General features: G+C 37.8%; 1 long non-coding RNA gene across 1 annotated transcript in view; it reads left to right on the plus strand.

Annotated features, from left to right (window-relative positions):
* Positions 1–10,000, plus strand: part of LOC106883092 (uncharacterized) — a 20,958-nt gene that overhangs the window by 2,013 nt on the left and 8,945 nt on the right. Inside the window, exon 2 of the long non-coding RNA XR_016243647.1 lies at positions 789–1,047. This is a non-coding gene — a long non-coding RNA (uncharacterized LOC106883092). The remainder of the gene's footprint in view (positions 1–788; positions 1,048–10,000) is intronic.

Genomic DNA, 10,000 nt, shown 5'->3' on the forward strand with positions numbered 1-10,000 from the left:
TAAAATCAATATTATGGAGTCCCTATCCCAAAACCATGTTCATTTTAAATGCGAGTAAATCAACTTAAATCAAACATTACTGAACATTTCTTTAATTCCGCATTCGATGATCTTCGATGGCCGTCGTTCAAGAACTATGTATATTCCTGTAATCAAATTTAATCTTTTGCCTAACCAAAGCAATTTCATAAATTGTTCTAAACGTCCTTGCTTGTTTTAAGACTTTTAGTTAGCTTTTATTTCATATGTTCTGAAGAATATAAAGTTTCCTTTGATAAGTCCCAAGTTACTCTAGCGGTTGAAACAAATTGAGAAAGTATATTTTACATGTTGCATGAACACCAAAGAAATATGTCCTGTATTTTTCATGCAATAATTCACAGTACAGGCTAACCGTTAAGTACATTTATATTCATTTTATTTTTAAAGACATCTTCAATAAACATTGCGTAGTATTGGTTTGAGAATGTTCAGTTTTGCTGTGGAATATATAGTTTTGTCCAAAAGGATCCTTATTTTAATTAATTGCTTCAATTATTTTACTCCTAAAATGATAAAAAAAATTTTGTTTGCTAAGATGAAAATAAAATGGCATCGGCATACAACAAACACAACTGGAAACAATAAAGTCTGGCCCACTTTTTATATAGTGATCGTTTTTTTCATTCTGCTCTTTTCATTTTGATCCCGTTTCTTGCTACCGAAATATGTTGCCGTCGAGATCGTACATGATCCTAATTTTTATGCAAGACTTTCTTTGAGAACACCAACATAAATTTATGTTTTAGGGTTTCGCCCATCGCTGGAGAAAACTGGAAGAGTTTTTAGAAAATAGGTGGTGTAAGATTAACAAAAGAAGAAAAGAAAAACACAGTAATGACCACATTGTTAACAGAATTCAAAAGCAGAGTCAGAAAAAGTACCTCCGAAGCCATATGCCAGGCCCTCAACAAACTGTAGATGTAACTATGGTGACACTCAATGAGGGAATGAGCCCTATGTAAGGACTTGGGGTTTCACACTGGTGCAACTGACAGAAAAATGCAGGTGGGAGGTTCCAAATGTTTATAATTGTTTCTCTCTCTTTCACACTCACTCTCCTCTCGCTGCCCTCTCTCTCTCTCTCTCTCTCTCTCTCTCTCTCTCTCTCTCTCTCTCTCTCTCTCTCGCTCTCACGCATACACACACACTAACTCACATTTTTTCTTTCTCTATTTTTCCCCATCTTTCTTCGTTTCCTGCCCTACTCTCCTTCTCTCCTTCTCTCTCTCTCTCTCTCTCTCTCTCTCTCACTCTCTCTCTCTCTCTCTCTCCGTGAGATTCTCTTTTATCAGCATAACAAATGAAGAAAATTATCAGACTACTGTTGTCCATTCTATCGCATACCAACAACTACAAACATTAACTGATATAGAACCCAACTCAATCTGCTGGGTAGAATAGATATGTTTATCAAGGTGTGACATAATCAAGTTTGACAGGCTTCAAACAGCCCAGCCCAGGACGACTTTCGATAGTCTACTTACACACACACACTCACACACACACACACACTTACACACACACACTCACATGTGTATATATATATATATATATATATATATATATATATATATATATATATATATATATATATATATTATGCATGTGCGTATATACATATATATACAAGAAAAGAGAAAAAGAGAGATCTACAACATACATATACATTATGTATTAAAAGGTTAGATTTTTATCTCTCTATCCTGAAGACGGAGGCCGAATCTACCCAATGTCTATATGCTTCCATTACTGGTTGCATATCTTTGTTAACTACATCTGCCAACATTATGAAGTAACTCCGAGCCTCCAGAAACAGCTGTCGAACTTAAAAACCCAAATTTTCAATGTCTTTGTACTCTGTGTAATTTTGCTCTGTTAATATATAAATATCTATATATTTATACTTGAGTATTTGTCGACTGAAAATTTTCAGTCTTTGCGTTCTCTCTATTTACATGTATGTATATTTACACGTATGTATATTTTGTATATCCCACCCAAGCAGTTTTATCTATTATGCACACAGGAACGCACGCACGCACATACACACATACACACACAAACTTATATATTACGTATGTGTGTATACAAATATGCACAGAGTGAGAAAGAGAAGAGAGAGATATACAACACATATATTATGTATTATGCGCACAAGCGCGCACATATATATATATATATATATATATATATATATATATATATATATATATATATATATATATTATGTATGTGTGAATATACATATGTACACAGAGAGAGAAAGAGGGGAGAGGGATATACAACATACTATATATTATGTAGTATGCACAACACACGCACTTACACAATGAATATTCATAAGGGTCATTTGTGTCCGGTCTTAGTTGTAAAAACGTAAATATGTATTTATCGCTCAATCCGAGTTTAGTTCCCAAATATAAGTAATGGTAACATTTGTGCTAAGAAATCATTATACGAGAATTAAAAATATATATAGAGAGAGAGAGAGAAGGGGGATGTAATCAATATTTGTAGCAGTGGTTTTCAGTGTCTGTAATGTTATGTTCGATAGGCGATAAATCAGTGAAGGGCTCTAGGCTGCTGTTTTATTCGGATTATAGTATGATGGAGATGGCTTATCGAGGACATTTGAGAAAAATCTGTCAAGTTTACAGATTTTGTTTTCGTTTGTTCCTTTCTTTTTAGATTTGCTTTGTTTTTTTGTTTTTTATATTCGACAGAAATTTTATTTTCAAGTCTAATTCTTGGGGGTAAACAGTTAAACAGCTGGGGATCTCTCAGAGAACGGCTGTTATTATGCTTATAGTGTCTTCGTGCCGTTTCCAGATGCTGGTAGTTTTGGTAAGTTTAAAAGAATATCCTAAAGTCCTTTCGTTCATTCTTCGGCATACTTTGTAATTTACTTTCAAGAAGTTTGAAATATAGATGATGTCATATCTACATTTCTTTCTGGGTTCTTTCTCCCTTTGTGTCCTTCTTTTTCTCTCTCTCTCTCTCTCTCTCTCTCTCTCTCTCTCTCTCTCTCTCTCTCTCTATCTCTATCTCTCTATTTCTCTCTCCATCTCTCTTTCTCTCTAGATACATTTCTTTTATTAGCCACACATGGCTCAACAAAGATGGGACGAATACAATGTAGAGCTTTTCTTTTTAGGAGGGGGAAGGAAGAGAGAAAAAAAAGTAGGGGTGGGTGTCGATCAAAAGGGATCGTAGGAAGGAAAAAAGGGGGAGTTCGATCAAAAGGGACCGAGAGAGAAAAAAACGATCAATAGGGATCGTGTATCACAGTAATGTTCTCGTGTAAAAAGAGGGGAGGACAGTTTAGGTTTAGCCGTGGAAAGAAAAGCCTACGGAAAAGACCACGGTAACCTTGGTCAATATTGTCATTGCAGAAACTATAACAGTAAGTGACTTTTTTGCCTTTTTGTTTTTTGTCTGGATTTTTTTTTTTTTTTTTACTCCTTTATAGTGTTATACTCAAGGTGGCTCCGTCATTCACACGTGCCATCCTTGCTACATTCACCCATCTTTTTTTGAAGCATTCACTAAACAAGACTTCCCTTTCTACTCTCACCTTCCTCTTCAGATGATACTTGAAGAAGTTGAGAGATTGCCCAGAGAGGAAAGTCTTTGTCTCTAGACCTTTCAGACGCGTCCACCATACACATTCTTTCGCCATAGTCACAAGTACGATGAAAATAGCTCTTCCTTCCCGTTTAAAAGAAGGAGGCGCGACAATATTCATGATAGATTCGGCTGATAGACCGACTCGTCCCACACGCGATAGCAGTTGTTCGACGTAAGCCCACAGCTCGGAAATGGTGGGACACTGTACGAGTGCGTGCAGAACGGTTTCGTCGCTCCGCCCGCATCTCGGACAGGTCGGCCCCGTGTTTCTCGAGCCATGCCTGTAGAGCTTATCCCGAACGGGTAGAACTTCTCGATAGCACTGCCAGACCAAGGATCTCTGGAAGTTGTCCATAGGTCCCGGTCCGAAGGTCGTCTTAAACAGGCGAGTCAGGTATTCCTCGTCGACGCCCAGGTTCGCCCCGAGATCGTCGTCGTACCTTCCCTACACTAATCCACTATAGAATGCGTTAGTTGTGATGCAGTCGCTCAAGGTTGACCCGGGTTGTTGGAGTTGCCGAAGAACAACGCGACACTCGCGGTGCCATTCGCCCTTCCTCGGCCTCTTCTTGATCCACGACTGCAGTTCGGTCATGGAGACGAGCTGCGGGAAAGCGCGCCGCAGATAGATAGATAGATAGATAGATAGATAGATAGATAGATAGATAGATAGATAGATAGATAGATATGTATGTATATATAAATAATTTAAACTATTCTTTTACTCGTTTCAGTCATTTGACTGCAGCATACATATACGACGGGCGTTTTTCAGTTTCCGTCTCCCAAATTCACTCACAAGGCTTTGGTCGGCCCGAGGCTATAGTAGAAGACACTTGCCCAAGGTTCCACGCGGTGGGACTGAATCCAGAACCATGTGGTTGGGAAGCAAGCTTCTTACCACACAGCCATGCCTGCGCCTATATATATATATATATTTAATAAATATAATATGTATACACACACGCACAAACAAATATATGTATATATGTATATATGTATATATGATTGTATGTATGCATATGTATTCGTGCGCGTGCGTTTAGATGTAAGAACTAAATAAAGAATACTCAAAGTACTGAATAAAACAGTACTATGTAAATACGTTTGTAATTAAACATTTATATACACTGGAGAACAGTTATAGCTTATATTTGTATATTTTAAATTAGATATTTATTAATATTGCTGCAGATCTTAAGACCAGAAGTTTCACATGCTTACCCGATCTTTAGTGGTGAAAAAGGATTCTATAAGCTTACCGTCATTTTATAGTTGTTAAAGGCGTCATAATTACTTCGAAGTCAAAATGAGACATCTTTTTCTCTATAAACTGAAGAAATGAAACTGCAGGCGACCAAGAAAAACAAGCAAACTGTATACTTTAAAAAATCCTTGTAGGAATAACTGTAAATGACTTAACAAATAAAAAAAACTACTCGAGGGCTTTTAACCCTTTAACTGCAAAATTAAATTTCATGGTTATTCCAGTAATGATATTAAATATCAGTCAAAAAATGAACTGGTATTTTTTGCATGTCATGTTGCTTCAATAAACTTGACATGTGGAGGCGCAATGGCCCAGTGGTTAGGGCAACGGACTCGCGGTCATAGGTTCGCGGTTTCGATTCCCAGACCGGGCGTTGTGAGTGTTTATTGAACGAAAACACCACAACTTTCTTTCACTCTTTCTTCTTGTTTCTGTTGTACCTGTATTTCAAAGGGCCAGCCTTGTCACGCTGAATATCCCCGAGAACTACGTTAAGAGTACACGTGTCTGTGGAGTGCTCAGCCACTTGCACGTTAATTTCACGAGCAGGCTGTTCCGTTGATCGGATCAACTGGAACCCGCGACGGAGTGCCAACAACAAAACTTGACATATTTCAACAGAAAATAGTTTCCAACATTACGTTCTTCAGCAAAAGTTAGATTGATATATAAAACTACTTTCTGCAGTTAAGGGTAATAAAATTTTGAAGAAATATATCTCATTTCCGCAGTAAACAGGATAATAAGCACCAGTTTCTTCAAGAGATGACTTACCACTTTTATATCTGTTTCTCGTGTTTACCAAAGGGTGTACCTAAACGGTAGTTCAGTCGTAGTAGAGTCATTTAAGGAAAACGGAATAAGAAGAAAGGAAAGAAGAGAAAGAGGAAGTTTCTGTATCGAATACATTGAGCACTCTTATGAAATGTCGATTATATCGAACAGTCATATGATATATCAACTCTTATGATAAAGTTTAGTTTTGAAAAGCTGCAGCATTTTGTGTATTGTAAAATATAACTAGAACATTTATCAAGCTGGTAAATATTCTAGTAATATCTTGTCAGATTATATCAACCACACTTTAATCCTATTCTTCTATTATACAATTTAAAAAATATTGCAAGCAGCACTGGTAGTTGTATAACCCTCTAGTACTTAAAGCGGCCATATCCGACTCAAATGTTATACCTGTTTTACATTAAAGCTGAATTGGTCTGACTTCTCACACCTACCCTACAATGTCATTCTACAAATAAGAAATCACATCATTGAAATTTTCAAGCTTTAAGATCATGCATCATTATTTCAAAAGAATATGAAGAAATAATCATTACATTTGACAGAATAATATGAATGCTAAAAAGTTAAACCAAGAATTCTTATTAAATTCCCTTAAATTCATTAATTTCACTTATTATAAGTTCTCAACGCAAAATACGCAACGTTTCATTTTACCGGACATGGCTGTGTGGCTAATAAGTTCACTTGGTTTCAGGTTCAGTCCTACTGCGTCACACCTTGGGCAATGTCTTTTACTATATAGCCTCAGTTCAATTCATTTCAGCGCTATTAAGTGCTTTTTATACCGAGCGTCTCTGGATCTCATTTGTTGACTGTATGTACGTTTCTAATTTCTGTGGCTGTGTATGTAGATAGATAGATAGATAGATAGATAGATAGATAGATAGAGACACATAGACAGAGACAGACAGACAGGCAGATAGATAGATAGATAGATAGATAGATAGATAGATAGATAGATAGATAGATAGATAGATAGATAGATAGATAGATATTCATTCAACCAATTAATGGTTTCATCTTGTTACCATTTAAGCATTTTTTTACTCTTCGTTTCCACTCTCACTCACACGCCTTACTCTCATTCTTCTGCTCTCTTTCTCTCTCTCTCTATATATATATATATCTTTCTTCCTTTCTCCTTCTCTCTCTCTTTCTCTTTCTCTCTCTCTCTCTCTCTCTCTCTCTCTCTCTCTCTATCTCTCTCTCTCTCTCTCACCCTCTCTGTCGTTGCCGTCGTCTTTTCCTTCTTCTTATTCCGTTTCTCTTAGATCACTTCTGCTATGACTGAACTACCATTTAGGCACACCCTTGGGTAAACACGAGGAACAGACATAAAAGTCGTAAGTCATTTGCTTAATAAGCTGCCGCTTAAATCAATGGAATCACACTGTTTTGGAACGTTGTTTCAGTCAGGGAGTGGGGAGATCAGGACGGGGGGAAAGGAAGAGATGACAGACACCAGATCAGTGGGGTTGGGCGGGCTTAGAGGGACGGATAGATACTTAGAAAGAGTCGGTTAAGGGGGGAAAAAAGACGAAAGAAAGAAAAAAATGTAGGGTTTAAATGAGAGAGAGAGAGAGAGGGGAGTGAGAGAAAGCCGATCGGCAGTATTGTGGCCAAATAAAGTGATCGATCAAAGAGTTCCATCACTTAATAAGCAACAAATCTTCCTTCCACTCTCCTCATCATTTAAGCATCTTACCAGCCACCAACACTTTCACTTTCAAAACCCTCCTCTAACAAATCTCACAATGCCTCTCTTTTTGCTGTCCTTTCCCAAAGCGTTTGCTGTCTGTTCCGCTTCATCATTCTCTCTCTCTCTCTATCTATCTATCTATCTATCTAACTATTTATCTATCTATTTATCTATCTATCTCGCTTTCTCTCTCTCTCTCTCTCTCTCTCTCTCTCTCTCTTTCACTTCTTTCTCTGTCTCTTCTCTCTCTCTCTCTTCTCTCTCATTTCTCTTCTCTCTCATTTCTCTTATCTCTCTCTCTATCTATCTATCTCTCTATCTCTCTCTCTCTCTCTCTCTCTCTCTCTCTCTCTCTCTCTCTCTCTCTCTCACCTGAATGTTTCATTTTTATCTTTATCTTTCTTTCTTCTTCATCTCACTTCTTTCCTTCCTGTTTTCTCTTCTCTCCCTTTTTTCTTCCCTCTCTTTTCTTCTTTTTCATCTCTCTAATTTCTTTCTTTTTCTTCCCTTTCTTCTCTCTATTCTTTCCCTTCTATTACTCCTCTCTGCTTTCATTTAATCTACATTCATCACTTTCACTTTCACTTTTATTTCTTCTTTCTCCCCCTCTCTTTTTTCTCTTTCTTTCTTCTCTTTTCTCTTCTTTACTTTTCTTCCCTTCACTTCCTTCTGTTTTGCTCCTCTACTTTCTCGCTTCTTTCTGTTCTTTCTCTCCCTTCCTCCATTCCACCTCCCATTCTTTCTTATTCCCCCTCTCGCTCCTCTTTTTCTCTCTATCCTATTTTACCTTCCACTACACCCCATTCCCCTCCTTTTGCCTTTCTATCACAATTTCTTTTTCTTTTTTTCTTTATTTCTAAATTCAAACCTGTTGTGGACTATATTCCTGTTATTGTAGTCTATATTGTTGTGTTGGTCTATATTGGTCTATGTTGTGTTGGTCTATTGGTGTTGTCTATATTATTGTTGTGGAGGTCGCGAGCTAGCAGAATCGTTAGCATGCCGAGCAAAATGCTTAGCAGCATTTGTTCCGTCTTCACGCTTTGAGTTTAAATTCCACCGAGGTCGACTTTGCCTTTCATCATTTCTGGGACGATAAAAAAAAAAGTACCAATTGAACCATGGGCTCAATGTAATCGACTTACCCCTTGCCATGATCTTGTTGACCTTGTGCCAAAATTTGAAACCGATATTATTATATTTGTTAAGGCGGCGAGCTGGCAGAATCGTAAGCACGCTGGGCAAAATGCTTCGCGGCATTTTGACTGTCTTCGTGTTTTGAGTTCAAATTTCGCCGAGGTCGACTTTGCCTTTCATCTTTCCGTAATCGATAAAGCACTGGGGTCGATGAAATTGACTTAATCCCGTCCCGCCAAGGTGCTGGCCTGGTATCAAAATTTGAATCGATATTATTGTTGCTGTCTATAATTTTGTTCTTAGTGTCGATATTATTGTCGTTTATAATGTTGTTGTTGTTGTTAACGTTGTTTTCTAAATTATCGTTGTTGTCTATATTGTTATTGTTGTTTTGTTGTTAATGTTGTTACTATTGTGAGGAAGGTTATGAAGTGTTACTGATATTAATAGCGTGAAGGTGCGTGGCCTAGTGGTTAGGGTATTCGGTTTATGATCGCAAGGTCGTGAGTTCAATTCCCGGCAACCTTTAGCAAGACACTTTATTTCACTTCGCTCCAGTCCACTCAGTTGGCAAAAATGAGTAGTACATGAATCTCCTTGAGAACTACGTGAAGGGTACGTGTGTCTGTGGAGAGCTCAGCCACTTTTTTTGGGGGTGGGGGTTCCGCTTAAAAAATTTTCTATCGTGGGAAAACCAGTTTTATAACATGAAATAGTAGAAATAAATAATGTCTCAGAGAAATCGATCTTCTGGATAGTGTGTGAGTGAGTGCATGGATTTGTGTATCCGTTTGAGTCTACTGGTGTCCTTATGATTGTGGATGTATGTGACGTATGTGTGTTTGTGTTGTGTTGTGTGCGTGTGCGTGCATGCTTACTGTAGTCAGTGGCAGGGATTTTGACAAAAATGGCGGAGGTAAGGGGAGAACGGTATTTTAAATACCATACAAGGTAAATTCTTGATTTATTGAAATTATCTTTGATTCAACAGAAACTAAATAAAGACCTGGTGACAAATGGAACCGACTCCAAAGCCAAGGAACTTTGTTAAGCACGGACCATAGTAGCTGAAGCCTATGCAGTAGAACAGAGACTTCAAGTAAATCTGTATGAGAAATACACGTAAACCTATGTTGTCTTAATACAACAGTATTAAAAACGCCTCAGAGTGCCTTTAATAAAATAGAAGGGGTACACTAAGGGAAGATGAAAGAGGTTAAATCGGCTTAGCAGGAACGGATTTCTGGGCTTACATGTACTTCTCAAGGCTTACTTATATTGACTCGTGTGTGTGTGTGTGTGTGTGTGTGTGTGTGTGTGTGTGTGTGTGTGTGTGTGTGTGTGTGTGTGTGTGCTTACATATGAATATATTCATATGCATGCTAATATCGAACGGCGAAAATAAGTACTCAGCACAGCGT

Source organism: Octopus bimaculoides, chromosome 11 (assembly GCF_046866305.1).
Source record: "Octopus bimaculoides isolate indiv1 chromosome 11, ASM4686630v1, whole genome shotgun sequence".
Taxonomy (NCBI): domain Eukaryota; kingdom Metazoa; phylum Mollusca; class Cephalopoda; order Octopoda; family Octopodidae; genus Octopus; species Octopus bimaculoides.